The sequence below is a fragment of the Urocampus carinirostris genome, chromosome 5 (assembly GCF_059441175.1).
Source record: "Urocampus carinirostris isolate Australia breed hairy pipefish chromosome 5, RoL_Ucar_1.0, whole genome shotgun sequence".
Classification (NCBI taxonomy): Eukaryota; Metazoa; Chordata; class Actinopteri; order Syngnathiformes; family Syngnathidae; genus Urocampus; species Urocampus carinirostris.
The window spans coordinates 21,487,215-21,510,000 of record NC_142353.1 but is presented as its reverse complement, the minus strand read 5'-3'; the positions used below and the strand labels follow the sequence as shown (position 1 = coordinate 21,510,000).

Below are 22,786 nucleotides of genomic sequence, written 5' to 3'. Positions count from 1 at the left end.
AAATGCATCGCTCCAAAACAAGGAAGTGGACATGCAAGTCATAAACAGATAAATCACATCTTTTTTCGGGTTTTCCACAGAAAAGTTTGGATAAAAACATTCCAGGTTTCATTCTTTAAATTTCCCAACGCAATTGCAAAAAAACCAAAGAAACAAAACATAGAAATAATCCTGCTATTGGTGTGTGTGTGTGTGTGTGAATGGGTAAGTGTGAAGCACATTGTAAAGCGCTTTGAGAGGTCTTCATTGACTTGAAAAGCGCTATATAAATGAAGACCATTTACCATTAACCATCTATGAAAATCAATCAATCAATCAGTAATAAAGTAATCCATAATCAGCTAGGGCTGCACTTAAAGGGACAGTGTGTATTATTCAGTGCCTCCGAGTGGTAAAAATGTCATTCATTAATGAAACAGTATATTGATTTAGACAATTATAAAAAATACAGGAACTATCATACCGATTTTAAACTTTATAAATACTTTTAAGTTAAGAAATGCAAATTTATTTTACATAACAGGAGTCTAACCTAAATGCTAGAGGGAGTTGACATAATTGTCTGCCATCTTGCTGCTAAAGGTATATTGCAACACAGATGAGGTTTAAGTGCCGTTGTCATTGGTGGTTGCCACCGTAACAAACCAAATTGCATTCACTTCTCATCATTCCGTGAGTATTAAAGGAAACTCTGCAAACTGTCAATGACTCTGATGATATGGGAAACAGCTTTTTTTTAGACAACTTCCACTGCTGTTCATTTCGTATGTAAAAATTATCTATCTATACTGGTCATATTCCTCAAGAGGGGTGACCGACAGCAAGAAAAACGCATACACAAAACAAAGAAAAGAAAAAAAAAGTAGCAAAAACACACAAAAAATGTGACCATGTCTCGCCCAAACGCCCAAACAAGTTAAGCACCTCGGCACCCAATATGGTCATGCTATCGTCCTTCCAGATGAAACAGGACACAAGAAAGCGGCCGTGTCACTTGGGTCAGGGTGAAACTGAGGAATTGATTCGTTGGTCAAAAGGTTTAAAAAGCGCGAGTACGTATTCAATACTGAATGAAATACCGTCAACCTTGGAAGAATTAGAAAAAAAAGCCACAATGACTAAATGTCGCCAAAGCCAGACACCACTTGCAAAGCACCCACTGAAGCTGTATTTTCTACCATCAATCAACGAGAGAACAGTGAAGAAACCCACTCCAATGTTATTTCACTTTAAAGAAAAAGTCTGAATGTGAAAAATACAAAATAAATAAATACATTTAAAAAAAGGCACCTGAGTGTTTTAGCAGGAGAATAAAGCAGCTTTTGCTCCTTATATAATAACTATATTCATAATTATTATATAATAATTATGAAATCCAACAGCAAAGTAACATTTCAATGAAAAAAATAAAAAGCAGAAAGACTTTTAAATCATTAAATCAATCATTTAAATTCATGTTTCTTTGCTATTATGGCCACTTTCCAGTCTGCTTCCCACAGTTAAAGTAACTGTAGTGGGAATGAATTCAGTTGTTTTGCTTTACCTGTTTTTTTTTCACAAATGCACAATTGATAAACACTACAAGAAATGAAATGTTAGTAAAGTAATATAAATATGAGTCGAAACCTCAAGAATAATCATTTTATAATCAAACTTTAGATCCCATAATTACAATTCAAAAAATGTGAGCTTTCGAAAAGACCCTCAGCCCTTGAGCTTAGGCACACTATTCATGCCATTATTTTGTAGTGAAAATATATTTTTTCTATTATGTGGCCCCCAGACTAAAATGAATTTGACACTGCTGCTCTAGGAGCAGCATGCTATTAGTTATCAGACAGAAAGACGTGTCTATCCTTACTTGTCAGTAAAGCAAATTCATGTTACAATCATCTTCTTATTATTCTTCCATTTTTAAGGACAGGCTAACGAGGACTGATTGTAAATTTGACAAAAAAACCTCAACAATTCCGACACGGAGTACCTTTGCCAAAACCAGGTCAGTGCAAACCGATGCAAAGTGTGAGTGGCTCCGTTTAATGACCTAATCAGGGAAAATTACATTTGTCTCATTCTAGATGCACATAAAGGCCGTGAAAGATGTAATTTGTAATCCTCGGGGAGCCATATTATTGCAAAAGGTGACCTTTGGTCCCTTGCCAATCATGACACTTGTACTGCAGTTCATTAGCTTGCTCCCGGGGAGCGACTGCTTGAGTGTCTCAATGGGAAAAGCATACGACAATCAGGATGTACTGACCGAGTAGTGTTTACTCTTCTCTCTTGACGTTACTAGTAACAAGGGGAGGATCAATACAAATATCAATATTATTGATACTAAGCAAGTACTAGGTTTGGATCGATACTATTGTCCCGGGATCGATATTTCCCTCCTCCACTAGATTCCTCAAATATTCTACAGACGCTCACCTACTTACGACCGTTCGACTTACATAAAACATTAGATACGAACATTTTTTTTTTCAGGATTTTGAAAAATATCGGGACATTGCTGTAAGTTAGATTTTGTACTGTGTGGACCCTTTTCCGAGTACAGGACAGGACTGTAAGTGCTTCTGTTCGCCGCTACCGGCGTGTGGTGGCGCTGTGAGATGTCACCCAGCATCCACCCAGAAGAAGAAATCCGGCTTCTATTTCCTAGTTCGTGTGTAAACATACAGTGCTACGTGTACTGAAACTCCAGTGTGCTCAGAATTTTTATGTTTTTATTATTGGTGTAAAGTGTAAAGAAGAGGCGAGCTGTTTCTTTTGAAACGAAAGTGGGATAAGAAAGCTAGATGCTGTTGAAAATAAATGGTTGTTTCGCTTTTTTTCGGCCACTTTTTATCAAGGAGGAGGAAGCCGCCTAACTTTTGAAGCACATCTTCCAAAAGTAAGTTAAACTCAACTTTATTTATTTTCATAGAGCATATTAGTTTATCAAATGTTTATTTTTTTGTACAAAACAATACAGGTTACTTATACAAGCCTTAAACATACAAAATATAGCACTAAAGCAACTTACGAACAAATTCAACTTAGGAACGATAGTGTCATAAATAGAAGCGCTTCTCTCCCTCTCCTTGTGCACTTGGCCATTCTCATTTTTAGCACCTCTCTTTTTTTTTATACTGTTAGATATTTTTAGATCGTATGGTTTACACTATTTGGACTTTGTAACATTATTTTAAAAATATTGTGCAATGGAAGGTACAGACGCTGCCCTACTTCCGAACGAGAGGTTCTGGACGATCGTTCGTAAGTTGAATTTATTCGTAAGTTGCTTCAGTGGTCTATTTTCCATGGAATGTATGTTTAGGTTTTAAATAAGTATGTTTAAGGCTTGTATAAGTAACCTGTATTGTTTTGTTCTAAAAAAAAAAAAATCAACATTTCACAAAATAATATGCTCTATAAAGTTAAATAAAGTTAAGTTTAACTTACTTTTGGAAGATGAGCTTCAAGAGCTAGGCTACTTCCTCCTCCTTGGTAAAAAGTGGTCGAAAAAAAGCGGTCCAACCATTTTCTCAACCGCATCAAGCTTTCTTTATCCCACTTTCATTTCAAAAGAAACGGCTCGCCTCTTCTTTACACCAACCGTAATTAATCGATGCACGAGATATCAAACAATAAAAATTTCAAAGTTATTAGCGCCCTAGAGACACAGTATAGTATCTTTACACACAAACTGAGACTGTGACAGGAAGAGGAAGTCGGTGGATGCTGAATGAGCTCTCAGAGCGCCAGATGGCAGTAGCGTCCGAAAGAAGCACTACAGAACTTTCCTCCACTCGGAAAACAGTGCACATTATAAAATCTAACTTACAGCAATGTCCAGATATTTTTCAACATCCCCAAAAAAATGTTTGCATCTACCGTTTTTCATAAGTCGAGTGGTCGTAAGTAGGGGAGCGTCGGTATAGTTGACATTGATATACCGTAAATTCCAGACTATAAGCCGCTACTTTTTTCCCAAACTTTCAACTCTGCGGCTTATTCAGTGATGCAGCCATTTTATGTGACTTTTCTAACGGCCGCCGGCGGCGCTCGAGTACAAAAGGTAAGATTTAGACCGGTGGAATATATGCGCCGAGGAAGACTGCAACTTCTTGGCTTGTGCACAAATTAAATTAGCGTAAACATACCCTCATCATGCAAAATGCACATGACGCAGCTTTCAAGCTAAAAGTAATCAAGCAGTCCGATAAAGAAGGAAACAGAGCTACTGCACGTAAACTTTACCAGACCCGATTACTGTGTTGCGAGCGTGTTGCTAGCGTGTTTTGGAATAAGGGAGCGTCGGACGACGTCTATATATATATATATATATATATATATATATATATATATATGTTTCTTTCCGACACTGAGGAAGACAACTTTGATGGCTTCAGTTCTAAGGAAGAAGATGAGGACGGTTTACCGTGATTTTTATAAGTAAGGTATGTTTTTTTAACCTGTTTACTGTGTTGCGAGCGTGTTGGTACCATTAACTGCCCTGTCACAGGCACCATTTGGGATGAAAGTTATATTATTATTATTAAAGCTTTGAAAACTCTCTCGGTGTACTGTCTTTCTTTGTAAATATGTCTAACCATGTATAATATGTTTTTGCAACTGCATATTTTTGTAATGTATTTATTTGTATTTATTTTAGAAACTTATTCTGATATGTTTTGCACAGGCGAATGAGAAAGAAAGGGCGGAGCAAACGCGGGCTGACGGGAAGTTGAGTAAAGGTGAGACGTGTTGGTGGACGCGGCGGACAATAGTGGGTATATATATTTTACCTTTGGAAATATACACTTTTTTCCTTGGATTACTTTCAAAGGGACCCGGACTCTGCAGGTCTGCATCAAACCTTAAGTACCGGTATCATTTTCCGTTCATTTTGCCGGCTGTGATTTTTGGACTGTGTACTTTAATAAAGAACATTCAGTTTCAATCGCGAGACTTAAAGTCGGGTTTGGGTTAATTTTGTGTTTGTGTTACATTCTTATAATGTGGGCACATGCGGCTTATATACAGGTGCGGCTTGTGTAAGTACAAAATCCGTTTTCCTCTTAAAATGTGGTGGGTGCGGCTAATCAGGTGCGCTCTATAGTCCAGAATTTGCGGTACATGTTTTTTTTTTTCCGTAACATGCTGCTTTTTATTTGAATCTCTTGGCTTTTATTCTGAAACAGTTGTCATAGGAGTATTTCTATCTATTATACTGTTCAAGTTTGAATTGTAGTTATTTAATAGAAACTAGACATTTTCAGTGCCTAACATCTGTGTCCTGTGTTAATCTTAAATATAAACTAACTCAAAGGGGAGTGGTCAATTATTCAATGATCATGGCATTTCCAAACAAAAAGTATCGGTATTGGCGCGGCATCGATTGATAATACCATCTATTGACTTGGATTGGCTCAATACTCACATTCCCAGTCTCGCCCACCCCTAGTTTGTAGCATGTCAAGTGAAAGACTTAGATATGAGTTTAAATTATGCTATTTAATCGATTCAAGATATTTAAACATGTAAAAAAAAAAGCTAATTGCTTGGTATTTTCAGTCATGAAAAACTTCAGTGTGCAATTGAATATTCCTGATGGAATATGGGGAGAAGTAATAAATATATGCATCCCTTTTTCATGAATTTTTCATTGGAATGATGCATATCTGATTTCAAAATGAATTCATATAGTTAATAATCACAAGGGATTGGATGGATTGACTGCTGCAAAACTGACAAATGAATAATGACATCCACTTATCCCAAAGAGCGGAATGGTGTAGAGTTGGAGCCAGGGTAGTTCTCATTGTGGATCAGCTTTTAAAATAGTCTAATCAGTGTTTGTACATCTTGTTAATGGAAAAATTCAAGCACTTTTCAAGGAATTTCAAAGCTAATTTTCCAATTTGTCCAGTACCATTGACAAAAGAAATTGAATGTGAATCATGTATTTTGAAGACCTAAAAATATAGCACAATATACAGATATGCTTTTGATCTTTAATCCATGCATTTATCAAAACATATAATTTATAGATTTGGAGTAGAGTGCAAATATTTTTGTGGGATGAACGATGCATGCGCCAATATTTTTGAGACTAATCTTTATACATATGGGTGTTGTGTAAAAATTACAGTAATATGTAGCTTACATTTTCATTTGCTTGAAGTAATTTCCATGGCACTTTACCACTGCCTTAATTTTTGGCTTAGCACATAACAAATGTCCCTAATTGATACACTATCTGTGTGCTAATACGCATTTCAAAGTGCCAAGTTTAAGTGTAGCATGCACCTGTCCAGTAGGCACAATGACACTTAAGAGGACGATGCTGTACAAACTAATACCAGCTGCTGTTAATCACAAGGGAATAAAAATGCAATGGCAAAGCGTGGCCACCAGATAGCAGTGCCGGCGTCGTTTTTTAAGACGACTTGTGGTGAAACAAGGCAACAATGTCAAGCATTTATAAGCACTTTGTTCAAAATTCAAAGACTTTTGATTTCTTAAAAAAATCATGCATTTTCAAGGATTTCAAGCCAACCGTAAGAACCCTATCTAATGCACTCCAAGAGAAAAGAAGGGATCCCAGAGACGTAAGAAATAAAAAACAAGGGCATAGTTTTAGAGGAATTGCAAGGGTAAAATGAAAAGCAAAGAATGAGGTATGAGAAAGAACCAGATACGAGTTAAGCGAATCGAAGGAAGCATTAATAACCCTCTGGGGTTTATGGTAAGATTCTTGATTACAGTTGTGGCTATGGCCTTATTTTGAGAAGGTAGCATTGATATATTCACCCCAAGTTTTCTTCTGCTTCACTCCAAATAAATATAACAAGCATGCTCGGTTCATTAAAGAGTCGTAATCATCTATATTTGTACAGGGTTATTCCTCATATTTTTGGTAGGAAAGTACCACAGTAAAGTTTTACCAGGAGGATGTAATCTTGAACAAGGATAAAGAATATTAATCATTTCATGTCTGGTTTAAAGTGTTAATAAAATCCTCCCCTGACATTTCATTCAGAGGTGAGGCACATATAATGTCAGGTGGCCTTGACATTTGGCCAAAAATCTAATCAGTAAATGAAATTTAAGGAAATCTTCCCAAGACACACATTTTAAAGAAGAGAGACTAAAAGCAGATTGCCTGCTTGGTTAAGAGCATATGTGTTGATGTAAAGGCCAAGGGGGGGGGTGCCCATGAGAAGGTTTTCTACAGGCCCCGAGATGTTCGTGATATTTAATTGCATTATACACAAGGAATGGTTTATTTTTTTTACTGTACCATTCTTATTCATGAAGAAAGTCTGGTTTAAGGATTTTTGAAGCTTTATCATACAGAGAAGAAACCAGCTCGGTGGGCCTGGGGGTATGGCGCCCGCCCCGAGACTGGGAGGTTGTGGTTCAAGCCTCGGCCGAGTCATGCCTAACTTAAACATTGGTACCCGTTGCCTCCCTGCTTGGCGTTTAGCATTATGGGTTGGAATTGGGGGGTTTGGTCACCTAATGACTCCCAACACCTCAGTTGGGTTGAGCGAGAGGGCTGGGAATCCCTTCCTCTGAATCAATCTCCCAAAAAAAGAGTCAGAAATGACTCTTGCCACCTCCCACTAGGGGGATATGGCTGTGGTATATATATATTATACAGAGATCCCTTGTTTTTTGGGGCTAATGGGACCAGAGGCACCAAAGAAACTGAAAATCCTCAAAGTAGCGTCACGCCTTCATAAAAGCCTTCAAGGGGCAAAGAAGTGAAATGGCAATGGTAAGACACCAGAGACTAGGGTCAGCATCGTTTTTAAGCAGACTTGAAGAAATATGGCAACAATTTCAAGCATTTACAAGAACTACACCCAAAATTCAAGCACTATTTAACACCTGTACACCTCAAACAGTGCACACTGCGATTTCAAGCATTGGCTCAGGAGGTAGAGCGCTCGTCTAGGGATCAAGAAGTAGAAGGTTCGATTCCCGGCTCCTCCGTGTTATAAGTCCAAGTGTCTTTGGGCAGGACACTGGATCCCTAATGCCCCCCTGACGCTGCTATCAGTTAGTTAGTGTGTAAAAGGGAATAAGTGTGAAACACGTTGTTAAGTGCTTTGGGAGGTCTTCATTGACTTGAAAAGCGCTATATAAACGCAGACAAATGCAGACCAATTGCATATACCCTGTAGACTATATTCGGCATTTGAAAAATGATCAACATTCCATCTGTCTGGCCTTCAACTTGTCGTCAAATTTTTGATTCAGCTAACGCCCCAAATTTAGAGTCAGGAGAAAAAAAAAGATTTAATTGATTGATAATCGGCATATACATATACCATGAGTTGTCAAAACTGTGGGGGCTTTGAGGATCATGAACACTCATGTGAGATAATGAGTATTGCGGCTGTCTGAAATATTCAAGTCTGAATGTAAAAGTGTTTCAAGAGACAGCGCGGGGGTGACTGGATTACACAGCGACATGAAAGGTGTAGTAGCCAATTGGACGCCCGCCTGCTGCGAAACGTCCACTCTAGCATGACATGGCTTCAGCACACCTTATAAATTGTCACCGTGGATGAAAAGCAAAGTAACATCTCCTGTTGTTAAATGTTTGCTAATTCTCTTTTGTAAGAAATTTGAAATTTACAAGTGTCACTTAAAAAATTGACCCTTAGGGGATTGAATGGAGGAAGTTGAGTCCAAATGTCTTAAAGGTATTCACAACCAGATTTTTTTCCAACTAGGCACAGAACATGTAGCGTTCCTACCCACAATGATGCAAATATGAAATTTCCGACATGCTCATTTGTCTTGTTTCCTCTAGAGCTGTGTTGAAAAGACACCACATTTATCAAAATCAACCCAACATGAGAGACGAGCTCCGAAACAGACAGTGATTGTTGTGAACAGTGGTAATATACCACTTATTGCTACTTGGAGGTAGCCTATTGTGGCTGTTACTTAGTGTTTTTTGCCACGTGTGCTGCGGCTGTTTTAAATTTGGCCGACGAGCTCCTCGTTATTTTTGGAGCTGCCTTTCCTGTTTTGTTTACTCCTAGTTGGGAATCGTTTGCAGCCCACCATATGTAATTTGGCGAGCTACACTATCGTTAGCACCTGTTTTGCTGTGACCCTTGGTTCATTCCCGGCCGGCTTTGAGCTTATCGCCATAGCCATTGCCGCTTTTTGTTGTTGATTCACAGTTACCCTGGCTGCTCACCACGTGCCCCTTTGGATTGGTTAGCCTGGCATTAGCGCCGCTTTTACGGTGTACTTGGGTTTATTCCCGGCTGGCCTTGCATTTGTTGAATTAGACGTTTTCGTTGTTAGTTCCCGGTTAGCTTGGCAGCTCAGTCTCTGTTTTTAAGTCGGCAAGCATTAGAGGTTGCGGCCCCCTTCCATTGATCAGTCCTGGTTAGCTCCCTGTTGGCAGCTCAGTAAGGTTTTATTGCTGGTTAGCCCCTTTGTTGTGCTAGCCACTACGTTGACCCATTTAGGCGTCAACTAGCGACACAATGACCATTTTCCACAAAAACACTAGTATCCTCTTCGACAGAACAACAACAATCTGGTACTATATAATATAAATGTTTTATGCTAAAAATAGATAGATACTTTATTCATCCTCCATTCCAGTTCCAGCAGTCTACCCTGTTGTTTATTAACAGATTAACATGATGCCCTAGGGGTGCTTGTAGCGGAGTGGATGACATCACACGCTAGTCCAAAAGTTCGACATCCCTGCGGCAGGTGGTGCCCAAGGATACACCACCTCGTGTTAGCGAGTCCACCTCCTCTCCGATTCCCGCAGGCTTTCATATCTCTGTATAGCGGCGCTGAAGCCGGATAGCTCCGGTCCGGGTTGCTCCGGGTGGCTACACGTTAGCGTCAGGGATGCTAAATGTGTGCCACGTTTCTGCAAAAACACAGCAACTGCACTCCCTGTGCGCTTCGATGTTTTTCGCCAGCACAGCCAGTTGGTCTTATTTGGTAGTGATTTCATATTTACCATGATTACGGACGGTACCGAAGACTTATAACGCCGTACCGAAGACTTATAACGCCGCTAGCCGCTTCGCTAGCTCCGGCTCTTCTTCCACTGATAGGCCCCCCATCACGCCAGCACGAGAATTCGTCAAGGCAAGGAGTTGATTCCTCGGATAAACGCATTTTTGAGCGCTAAAACCCAGGTCCATAGGATAGAATGTAATCCAAAGTGTAGTTGTCAAACGGGAAGAAAAACACCGAAGATAGTAGCAGACAATAAAACAAGAAATCACGAAAAGTGCGAGATAACAGGGGAGCTGCTGGAAAAGGACAGCCGCTCGGTGGCGGCGCTGCTTTGATCTTTTGTATGTACTATTTCCTCACAGGTTGCATGCTTCAGTATATGGAATTACCTATAACTACTTAAATCAAATGAATTATGGAATGCATTTTTTTAACTGTTAGCAGGGACCTGAAAATTTGAGACATTCCTAAAAGATTTAAATCAGATAAATGATAAAAAATAGTGATCAGGGGGAATTCAATCCCATCAAAAATTGCACAATACTAAAGTGCAAATTCATATATAGAACCTATTTAAGTTCTTAGTATTTTTTACACTAAAAGACTCAAAAGTTAGGCATCGAGTGGAACTTTGGTTGGGGTTAGGATTAGGGAAAGGCAATTAGTTTTGATGGTTTAGATTAGGGTGAGGTCCTAGGAAAAGCAGTTTGCCAAAAGAATATCTAGAATAAGACAGAAACGTGTAACTGTATGTGCATGTGTGTGTTTGGGAAATCCAAACTAAAGGAGAAAACACATCTTTTCTACACCTGAGTTAAGTGGGTCTATGCTGTCTTGGCAACCAAGAGTGGAGTAAAACATGCAGAACAAATGAAAATCTATTTGGCGACGGTCAGCACCCCCTCAAAAAAAAAGATGATGAAAGCTGATAAATTGAGCTGTAAAGGCTTGAGAATGAAGAGGGCTTGAAGGAGGATGGAATAACAACACTAATACCATGTGGGAGCAAGTTTGATGAGGTCAAAGATAAATAGAGGGGATGGTTACGAGATCAATCCTAAATGTAAATGGATCATATTTTGAAACTATTTTACGCAAAGAAATAAAATATAGAGTGTGAATGGAGAGATAAACTGTGAATAAGCTACAGTCATAAGTAGCCTTTTTATGCTATATCAGATACTTTTACAAAATACTTTCACAGTTAAGAAACAAGGCCAGCATATGAGACTATGAAGCTTGAAAGGGCTCATTTATAACGAAAAGAAGTAGCATGACGACCAATTATGCATCCGTTTACCATATTTTCTGCAGACGCACTTAAAACGCCAAATTTAGCCAGAAAAATTAAGAAACGGTCGTCCCGTACCCCAATGCACTTGTGTACTGCAGAATATGGTGGATAAAATTGGAAATGCATACAGTAATAATCATTATGAGTTACCATACGAGGTTTTACGGTAATCCCGAATTTGAACAACGATAATGCAATGATTGATTAAATCTCTAAAAATCACAGACGAAAATTTGAGATGCGTATGCAACGGGAATCAAACCAAAGTAGTGTCGGCGAGAGCACTGACATTACCACGAGACCACCAGTGGTACAGATGACATACAGAATGGCGTTACACCGTATCCCAAGATCACAATATTTTTAGTCACTGGGACAGGAACACTGATATGCATAGTGCATTTTGATTGGTTAAACAATCTTCCCACTTCATCTTTGTGTCAATAACATCAAAATAATATGTATGCATCTGAAAAAAGCTTGTATAAGGTTTTTTTAAGACTTTATTTTCTCCATTCTCTAACATTGAAGGGACTGCTTAACCCATCAAAATGCACTGTGCATATCAGTGTTCCTTTTCCCGTGACTAAAAATATTGTGATCTTGGGATACGGTGAAACGCCATTATGAAGTTTTAGAACTGATTTCTAATATGGCCGTTAGCTTCTGACCTTTTGATTGACACTACTCTTGGCCAATTGCAGGCCTTTTTTTCACGGTTAACAGACAGCATTAGGCTATAAGAGTCTCCATTGATAAAACGGAAATTGATTCCTTTAGTTTCGAATGAATTTAGCCAGTAGCAACCGATTCAAATGAAAATTGACACATTGATTAGCCAATGAAAATCTGGAAAGAACAATACGCAGATATACAATGTGCATTCAAATAAGCCCTTTTATTTCTGTGTGTTCCAACTCAGATTACTCAATTTTAGTAACTCTTGCAGTGATCATTTTTGTTTGGGGCAACTTCAAGGTCTTACCTTTCAAAAAAGACCTAAACCGGTCATATTCTCCAAACAGTTCAAGAACAGCATTCTATTTACTTTGAGTACGTCTTAGATTGTCATTTTAGGCGAAATTTAAAGGAACGTTTAGGTGTTAAGGATGTTGGCAAAATGTTAAGATGTACAGCGATGTGACATTGACTTCGAAATATATCATGAGATATCAATAAAGCCTAACCTTAAGTGACCAAGTCTAGACTTAATCGATAGCAGATGTGAGATGTAAAATCAACTAACAGGGCAAGATGGATTGCACGGTCCTGCACAAAAACCCTCCTTGCTGCCTCGCCTCTTTTATAGTCTCTTGATTTAGTGGGAGGATTACAATTTCATTGCAGTCATTTGCTCAGGAAATGAGGCTGAACAAATTACAATATGTGTTGCTAATATGTAGCGTCGCCTGCCACCAATTCCTGTCTGTTACCAAGTGACTGCTGGAAGACATTATGCCTTCATTAAAGTGAAACCGTGACAACAAATACCTGGCAGAACAAATATGAGTGAGATCTGTGTCAGATTAAGAAAATGTTTGAAAGAAACATTGAAAATGAGATCTGACCAGAGTGCTTCAATTCCAAGCCAGCGGCCAAATTAAAATCCTCAACAAGGTTACTTATTAAAACTGAAAATGCACTTGAGAACACAAAATAATTGGTTGACCTTTTTCTGAAGTGTCTGGTTTGAGGGTTTTGAAGCAAGTCAATAAATTACTTTTTTAAAGTAAGTGTTGGTCCTTTCCTGGAATAATTGGGTGATAGTGATGAAGCACAAAATTTCACTGAACGTTAGTGCACATAAGTGTATTAAGACGACAACAACAACAAAAAGTTACTGTAATCCATCCTTATATCCATCAAAGATAGTGAGAAAGAGGCAGACTAAAAACCTTTTTTGCCAATTATTCAAATTGAATGTAAAGTGAAATGACTCACACCTGTTCACAGCAAATCCCAAATGGTAATACATTTTCTGACAGTGTAATCCAACGTGAATCTTGTTTTAAGAACCAGGAATATTTTAAGAATCTCGCTGGAGATGAAACCATAAAATTGAAGCCTCAATTGCTTACTTCCATGTCCTTTGAGCAAACAATTAACCCTAGAGCAGCTTTGACTGTAATGAGCTTCGTGCGCTGAATCAAGTAATTAAGATATATTAAGATCAATTTAACAACTGAGCTGTCTGATAAGCTATTAATGACTCTGATTAGCGGAGTGAGACAAAAGCATCATGACGATGTAAAAGTGAGAATATGAGTTAAAGCGGGGGCAGAGCTGCAAGGAGGCAAAATGAAAATTGCATTGCCTAAGGTATATTGAAAAGGAAATCTTAAAAACTGTGCACATGACAAAGTGGAACACATAAAAACATACTTGTAGTTTACATGGACAATCAATCACAAATTAATAATGGCCTTTGACAGATGAAGACAAAATCATGAGCATTGTACGTAGATCGCATCACAAGAGCACATAATTTGGAAAATGTTCCGCAGTGTGTGAGAACTGAGATGATCAAATGGCAATGGCGATATGGGGACTCAATGAGGGTTTGCGCATCGCCTCCAGCAGCCAAACGGAGAATCTTTGTGTGCAGGAGTAGAAAGAATAGCAGTCGGAGAGGTCTGTAACTCCCTCCCCCTAAAAAAATCACATTATGCCAACACTGGCCGTCTGCAGAGATTGGGAGCAATAACCAAGCGACTTCAAATACAAATGCTTTATGCATCCCAGGGTGAATTCATAACGGGCAAAAATTCATTTTGTATGAGTGTATATTCACTGGAGTGACAAATCGGTGGGATGGAGGACGGTTGGAGGCAGGGAATCTTAGTTCTCTAAAATAAAGATAAGTGGGCCCAAAAAAAATCCCTCGAATAACACAGTCATAATCATATACAGTCTTGTCCTTTTCATCTAGGAACTGACTACCTGATGCAAACCGTTTCTACATAATTGAAGGTTTGTTAACCCAGCAGCCACAAATGGTGGTGGAATCAGGTCTGAAAATTCAGTTAGAAGTCTATCTCATTCTGCATATACGGTTTTGGGTGTTAGGATATTCTAACAAATAATAAAAGCATACTTGTACCATAATATGAAAGAACAACACAAGAAGATTGTAATGTAATTTTAATAATCATAATAATGATGGTAAATATCAATTACCATTACATGAGACCCTCATACTTCACGCTTCTTTATTGCTGGTTCACGGCTAGTTGGATTTTTAATTATCATAATATAAACGTATCGGGCATTGTAATCTGAGCATACAGCAGACAGCAAATGCTGTGTTTGATCACAGGGGCCGGTTGTACATGTGTGTGTTTTGGTGGGGCTTGACTGTCAGTATGCGCGACTGTGATAGGCTGGTTTATGCTGTCAGTCAAACACCGGGCGCACAAGTCAATGATTCATTAAAACGAACTGGGAAGCATGGCGACAGCTGGCTTTTGGCAGTTTGTTACATTGAAAAGAAATTCTGGATGGGTCACGTTTAACACTGTGGGTTTAACCACAGGGTGAGTGGGGCTGCAATTGTCATACGCAGGGGCATATCCTTTGAAACATCTATCACTATACGAGATATGAATGGCCGTTTTGTTAGTTTCAGGCACATCTCTGTAATCTTGTCCTCGATATACGCCCTGACTTGGGATGATAGATTTGTAACAAATTATATATTATCCTTCTAATCTAATCTAACGAACCACATGGTCATTATTGGCGGGGATTTTAACTGAGTGCAGGGTCTTACCCTAGACAGATCTTCAACCAGGACCATAACCCTTTCTAAATCTGCGACTACCCTGAAATTCCACAGAGACCAGCTCGGACTGGCTGGCCTCTGGAGAACTGGTTTCACTTTTGACAAGGCATTTTCATTATTTTCACAGGTGCACTATATCTTTTCCTGGATAGATTAATTTTTCGCTAGATAAGAAATTGTTCCACATGGTTACTGCCTGCAAATACCACCCTATATCTCCAATCACGCCCCAACATAAATTGACATTACCTTTATCAACCCCTTAACGTTCCGGTAATATTCGCCTAAAATCCCAATCCTTGATGTTTCCAAAGTAAATTGAATGGTGTTCTTGAACCGAGAATATGGACGGTTTTGGTCTGTAACAGTGCTACTAACTTTGAGAAATCTGAGTTGGAAGACACAGAAGTAAAAGGTTTCAATTCTCGCCTGAATTGTATTTTTTTGCAATCACATGCCTGCAGATGTGTGTAGCATGGGCACCTTAGCTGGAAAACCGGTGAGAAAATAGCTTGAATCCTGACCTGGTACCTTGTTGACTTAAAAGTTCAAACAAAGATTCTCGCTACTCTCTTTCAGAAAGTCATCCCTACACTTATAGACCTAATAAGACCGGCTTCATTCCAGGAAGTCAGTCCTTTGAAAATACTTGACGTTTATTGAACATTACCTGCTCATCCTCAGACTCTGGACCAGAAAAGAAAGTGTTCTACCGGGTAGAAAGGAGATATCTTTTTATGTGTTAGAAAAGTTTGGATTTGACTCAAATTTTATATCATGGATCAAAATTCTTTATTCCTTCCCATAGAGAGCATCAATATTAATGGTGTACAATCTGATGTATTTCCTTTTCTCTTGTGATAATCAAAAAGGATGCCCCTTCTCGCCCTCTCTTATTTTGTACTTGCTGTCGAACCACTAGCACTGTGGCTTTTTTGAAAGCTGGTGGCGGCACGCTTTGAGGCGGTTTCCTACAGACCAGGATCCCGTTAGCCGCCTGCAGTTGTAGAAAGATGCCGGTCGTCTAGGGTCTCCCTTGCCACTGGAACCATTTTTTTTAAAAACCAAAAAGAAAGCGCACCCCTTACGCCACTTTAAAAACCATCATTGCGCAGGTATCCTCGTTTACCTGAGTCTCCGACCACAATCCAGGATCGGACTGTTCAAACATCAGCAGACTCACAAATAAAAGAGGATGGTCATCATCGAATCGATGGACAACCCTAAAGAACTGTGGCTTTATAGCGAAGACACGGTTCATGGAATCTCCAGCTTCTGCATTTTTAACATATTGTCCCTGTATGCTGATGACCTTTAGCTTTATATTTCAAAACCAAATGTGTCGCTTCCTTCAATTTTGAAGAAATTAGAAAGTTTCTAAGCAATATCTGGATTTAAAATATGCCTCTCTATTAACTGCCAAAATGCTTCTGCTGCCATGTTAAGAAAACGCCTAAACTAAAATACCTTGGTAAAAGTGTGGTAAGGTCACATACAGATTTATTCTCTTTGAACCTTCAGCGATTACTAGAACAATACAAATCTGACCTTACTAGTTGGAACACACGTCCTCTGTCCTCATTAGGTAGCAACGACTCCTTTATATGTTTGAACAGGTCCCCGTTTTCATACAAATGTCTTTTTATTTTCATTTTATCAATTAAAGACCAGTTAATTCATTCCCAAGTACCGTAAAATGTTTCGCTTTGCCAAACTATCGCAGGAATTACCGGGCTAGCATTATTAACAAGCTATTTTTCTGGAATGTCGATATACCCCCTGATAAACGGCCTCCTGGGCCAACATGGAACTCTTTTCTTGACTTGACTTTTCCACCTCATCCTCTTTGTGGTCAGTGGTGTGCTTTCAACTACCTCTATGCTTCAAGGGTGTACCAACAAACTCAGTTGCACAGAGCACTTTTAAAAATTTGGAATCAATTCAGAAACCAATTTGGATCCTTGTGGACAGCTATTCCTCTTAATAAACGACGGCGGCGGCCCCGTAAAGAAAGGAAACAGAAACGTGGTTGCCGTGCAGGTAGATGTGTGAAGCGTGTGAAGTCCAAGCAGCAAGATGGACGCGAGGATGGACGCGAGGATGTAACTAATTCCACCATTCATTCCTCGCCGGACAACCGACGCTTTAAACTCAGCGCTCACCAACGGCCACAACGCCGGGAGCTTTTGAAGATCTCGACAAAGACTACAAAGAGTTCAGCTAAGTCAAATGATTCAGCAAAGCTGAAATTTGGTCTGTTAAATATTAGATCGCTTGCTCCAAAAGCTTTACTTGTTGATAACATTATTCGTGATTATAAACTTAACTGTATGGGTCTTTGTGAAACGTGGTTACGCCCGGATGAGCACTTAGCGCTAAATTATGCCTCTCCCCCAGACTACGAGAGTAGTCATAGTGTGCTGGATTCAATAGCGCCCATAAAACTAAAATCACGTCCTAAAAGACGCACACCTAAGTTTACTGATGAAACTAGAACCCTTAAAAAAGAATGCAGGAAATGGGAGAGAAAATGGCGCGCTACCAAGCTTGAGGTTTTCCATCAAACCTGGTGTGACAGCTTGTTAAAGTATAAAGCGGCCCTTGCCTCTGCAAAATCGGCCTACCTTTCGAAGGTGATTGCGTCTCAAAAGAACAACCCCAAAGCCCTTTTTGACACTGTAGCATCGCTTACAAGGCAACAGCCTATCGCAGACAGTTCGACACACTCTGCTCAGGACTTAATGGTCTTCTTCACTAAGAAGATTCAATGCATACAGGAAGAAATTGCAAAAGATATTGTTAGTACCACACGTATTAAAGGACTGAAATTTACAGATGCACGACAGGGTGGCTGCCCTGGGAAAATGGCCGGTTTTAGTGAACTGTCACTTGATGATCTCAAACAAGTGGTGAATGCGGCCAAACCGACAACTTGCCAGTTCGACCCGCTCCCAGGTTCACTTATTAAAAGTCTTTTTAGCGTCCTTGGGCCTTCAGTTCTAAATATTATAAATACATCACTCTCCTCAGGTGTAGTTCCAGCAGCTTTTAAGTCCGCCGTTATTAAACCCACACTGAAACGACCCAACCTTGATCCAGAAATATTAAGTAATTACAGACCTGTGTCAAACCTACCTTTCCTCTCTAAAGTACTCGAAAGAGTAGTGGCACAGCAGCTGAATGCTTTCATATCGGAGAATAACCTTTTTGAACCCATGCAATCAGGATTCAGGGCTAACCACTCTACTGAGACAGCTCTGATCAAGGTAACAAATGATCTCCTAATGTCAATGGATTCTGGCGCTTCATCACTTTTGCTGCTGCTGGATCTTAGTGCTGCTTTTGACACAGTGCGCCACAATATCCTACTAGAACGGTTGGAAAAATGGATTGGTCTCTCAGGAGCCGTCCTCTCGTGGTTCAAATCCTACCTCTCAGATAGGACGCACTGTGTTAAATATGGTGAAACGACATCTGAGCCCTTTAATGTTACCTGCGGTGTTCCGCAGGGTTCAGTGCTCGGCCCCCTACTTTTCAACATTTACATGCTTCCATTAGGTGATATTATTCGCAAGTACAATATCAGCTTCCATTGCTATGCAGACGACACTCAACTATATCTTCCGTTGGAGGAATCTTCCACACTAAACTGTGGAAATTTGGAGGCCTGTCTCACTGAGATAAAAGAGTGGATGTCACTCAATTTCTTGCGTCTTAACTCTGAAAAGACTGAAATGTTAGTCATTGGTCCTTCTAAATGCCGGGACTTATTCTCAAAAACTGCTGTGAACATTGACAAATGTCACATCAAACAGAGTGACTCAGTTAAAAATTTAGGTGTCATATTTGACCCTGATCTATCCTTTGAGATGCATGTAAAGCAAATTACTAGAACTGCCTTCTTCCATCTTCGCAACATTGCTAAAATCCGTTCAATACTGTCTCAGTCTGATGCGGAAACAATAATTCATGCATTTGTTACCTCCCGTCTCGATTACTGCAATGCACTACTCTCCGGTCTCCCGAAGTCCAGAATCAAGTCTCTTCAGCTAGTACAAAATGCCGCAGCGAGGCTCTTAACCAGGACAAAAAAGTACGATCACATAACACCGATTTTGGCTAACCTGCATTGGCTCCCAGTTAGCCAAAGATGTGACTTCAAAGTTCTCTTAGTATTGTACAAAATCATACATGGACTTGCTCCCTCTTATCTTTCAGATCTGATCTGCCACTATGTCCCGGTCCGAAGCCTACGATCTGAGAGTGCTGGTCTTCTGATGATCCCGAGAGCAAAGAAGTCTTCTGCTGGTTCGAGAGCGTTCTCCATCCGGGCACCGGTGCTGTGGAATGCTCTTCCTCCTGAGATTCGATCTGCAACCTCAGTGGAAATGTTTAAATCTAAACTTAAAACTCACTTCTACTCCATTGCATACGAATAACCTACTCCTCTTGTCGGTTGAAAATAGTTTGTGTAATATAGTGTAACAATCTGTGAAGCCCTTTGAGACTCTTCGTGATTTAGGGCTATACAAATAAAAATGACTTGACTTGACTTGACTTCACTGCTCGGCTAGACTTGCCCATGGCTACAAAGAGAAAACTCATTCTTAACTACCATCTCTAAATGTGCCTTCGAATCGTGGTTAAACAGTGATTTTTTTTTGTAAAGAATTATCAGTATTAGAATATCGATAACCCGTAATTACTTAGTTAGTAATGCTTTTCCAAAACAACACAAGCCTTAAAAAAAACCTTTAATAAGCTGTTGTCAGCTAAACTGAATAGAGAACAAAAGAGTTTCGATTACCCACTTTGTATTCTCGGCCTCCAGGGAATCAGCCTGGGGGATAAATCTTGCTTGTCACAAAAGAAGGAAGTCAGCTCAGGTTATCATGTTTTGAATGAAGAATAATTTGCTGACCTGCCTCCGTGTTATCTTATTAGTGATCGGCTTTTTGCAAGAAAGTAAAATAAAACATAATACAAATGGAAATAATAAAGACATATGTTGGGCCAAGGGTAACTGTCTCGAGATCAGGAGATTTCGTGAAATTCTACAATAATTTACCTATGAGAACATCCCTGTACCGTTTACAAATTGCCGCCCAAAAAATGGGTGGTAATTCGGTTGACATGTCTTGGGATTGTTTAAAATGAAGGATTATTTCACATTGCAAAAAACAGCAACATGCTTCACTGGAAGTAGCTCAAAGTTTGACCAAGATTTTTATCAACCCCGACCTCATAGTTGGAGGGAGGGAATATCTGTGACATGTACAGATAATAACTCATTTAAAAAAAAAACACAAAAAGAGTGAAAAAAAAGATTTACAGTCAAGGTTGAACCTGTGCTTTTAAGCATCACACAGAGACAGGCTAATAAGCTGGAAGTGGCTAATTTGCATTTGTCATGTTGCGCCTCACTTGTAGATTTTATTGTCGAAGTTAATTTGCCGGGTCATTTCATTTAAAATCATGTCAACACGGTGGGGAACACACATCTCACAGTGGGTTTGAATAACAATTTGAGCTGAAAGGACAGTCACCTCAGATTCTATGAAGCCTGAAATGCATTCCACTCTGGACCCCTCAAAACATTTGAATGCTCTTATAACCTTAGAGCATTGAGCAAAAAACAAACCGACGACTTCTTAAAATCCAAGATATTTGAATTCAAGTAAGGTTTCCAAATCAACAAAAAGAAAACACATGTTAATTGTACAAAAGTTCTGTTACAATCACAGTTGCTTAAAGGTTGCCTTTGTAGGGTGATACTCATCTATAAGACACTTCCAAAACTGAATACCGGGCACCAAAATGGTTGTTGATTAATTTTATTGCACCCCCAAACCAAAAATGTGCTACAAAGAACAAACCTACTTTTATGCTGAGTGAAAATATTTATCTAAATCTGATCTAATCTATCTAAATTAAATCTAATCAGTCTAATTAACTCTAATCTATCTCCATCCATGCAATTTAAAATAATCTATAGAAACTACTTTAAAAATCCAGATCTGTGTCTGTGCGTGTGTGTGTTTGCATGTGACTTATAGGCTCCGAAACGAACATTAACACACTACTGTTTTCTCAAAAATTTGCACAGTTGTATTTTGGGCCGCCGTGAGCTTTTTTTTTTTAGCAAGGTTTCGTGTGAAGGGACCCTTAATAAATAAACATAAGCTTTCGTGTGGTCTGCATTTGTGGGGTCTCTAACTGCCTCTGGCGGTCAAATTGGCACTGCAGCTTCTGTCCTTTGACTACTCCAAGCAGCCAAATCCAATCTTCTATTGGCCCGGCAATGCAGAGCCATTTTGCTTGTATTTACAAATGTAGATATTTCCATTTATGCTGTCATAATGTGTACAAGTCCATTTAGCATCAAGTCAGTTGAAGTTTTTTTTTCCCATCCTTTGGGTCTATTTTGTAGTTTTGTAATAAATAGATTAATCTATATTCCTACTTTGAACTATAAACGCCTTTGTGACTTCAGCCAACTTATTATGCTGTACTCTGATTTAGTGATCTTATTTTTCTGTACTAAAAGCTTAACCTGCTTCAGAGCTCCAAAATCCTTTCGAGACCAACAGAGACTCAATGATTGTAATACTTTTTGGTGGACACGTGTACTTTAACCAACACATAGCATTGAGTACACAAAGAAGCACTATCAAGTAAGGTTCAGCAGATCACACTTATAGTCAAAGACTTGAAAGTCGGACTCATTTACACCTCTGAACTGTACCAGGGGGTGATTATAAATGGATGTTTGATTAAACTGTACATTATATACGGACAGGGTTTATTTACATCAGCCCTGATCCAAAGTCAACTGGGATGGGTCCAAGATAAACAGTAACCTTAACGAGGACAAGTCTTTTAAATAGCTAATGGATGCATAGTTTTATAACTTCCCCCAACTGAGTGTGAAATTAAACGTTAAATATTAAAGAACAACGGAAGAACTGTTTCCTTTGCTATTGCATGGACAAATACTCTGGTACTGGATCTCTAACATTAAATTAATCAGTCTGATAGTGAGTCAAGTTAATATAATAGCAAAATATGGTAAAACTACTGTTCCTGTTAGTACATTCCAAAATCAGTTGTGGATTAATTTACTGTAGCAGCATAAAAATGAATATTCCCCTGCCTATGCCTTAAAATAGTCTAGAAAAAAGCTTTTTCACGTAAGGCCTGATGTTGCAGATGGACTTACTTTCTTTGGACAAGAAATGTAATTTATGATGTACTGAAGTGGTCCACAACCGGCACAGTAAAAAAAAAATTGCATTATTCTTTGGTTATACCATATTTGTGTATTTTTCTCAATTTTTAACAACCAAAACCAACTTAAAGTTTGTGTCTGTGTGTAATAAACGATATTTTATATCAGTATTTTACCGTTATTGAAAAATCGTAGATCATTCAAAAAATATCTCTGACCACTTTGGAACAACACTAGGTGTAGCGGGAATCATACCCGGATTGTGGCAGTGTAAGTGCCAAATATTACCCACTAGACCACAAGTGATGGAGATGGAATGGGAAAAGGCATTCCGTTTTGTCTTATCATCACACTATTTTTACTAACGGTACCACATTGTTTTGTTTGTGAGGCCATGATTAAAACCATTGAGTGGTAGCGTAGACTATGAAAACAATAGATACATAAAATTTGCCATGCATTTATTCAAAGTCCTTCAAAGTTT

At 39.1% G+C, this 22,786-nt stretch overlaps 1 protein-coding gene across 2 annotated transcripts in view; it reads right to left on the bottom strand.

Annotated features, from left to right (window-relative positions):
• Positions 1-22,786, bottom strand: part of ipo11 (importin 11) — a 130,807-nt gene that overhangs the window by 4,756 nt on the left and 103,265 nt on the right. The gene's annotated exons all lie outside the window — the stretch shown is intronic.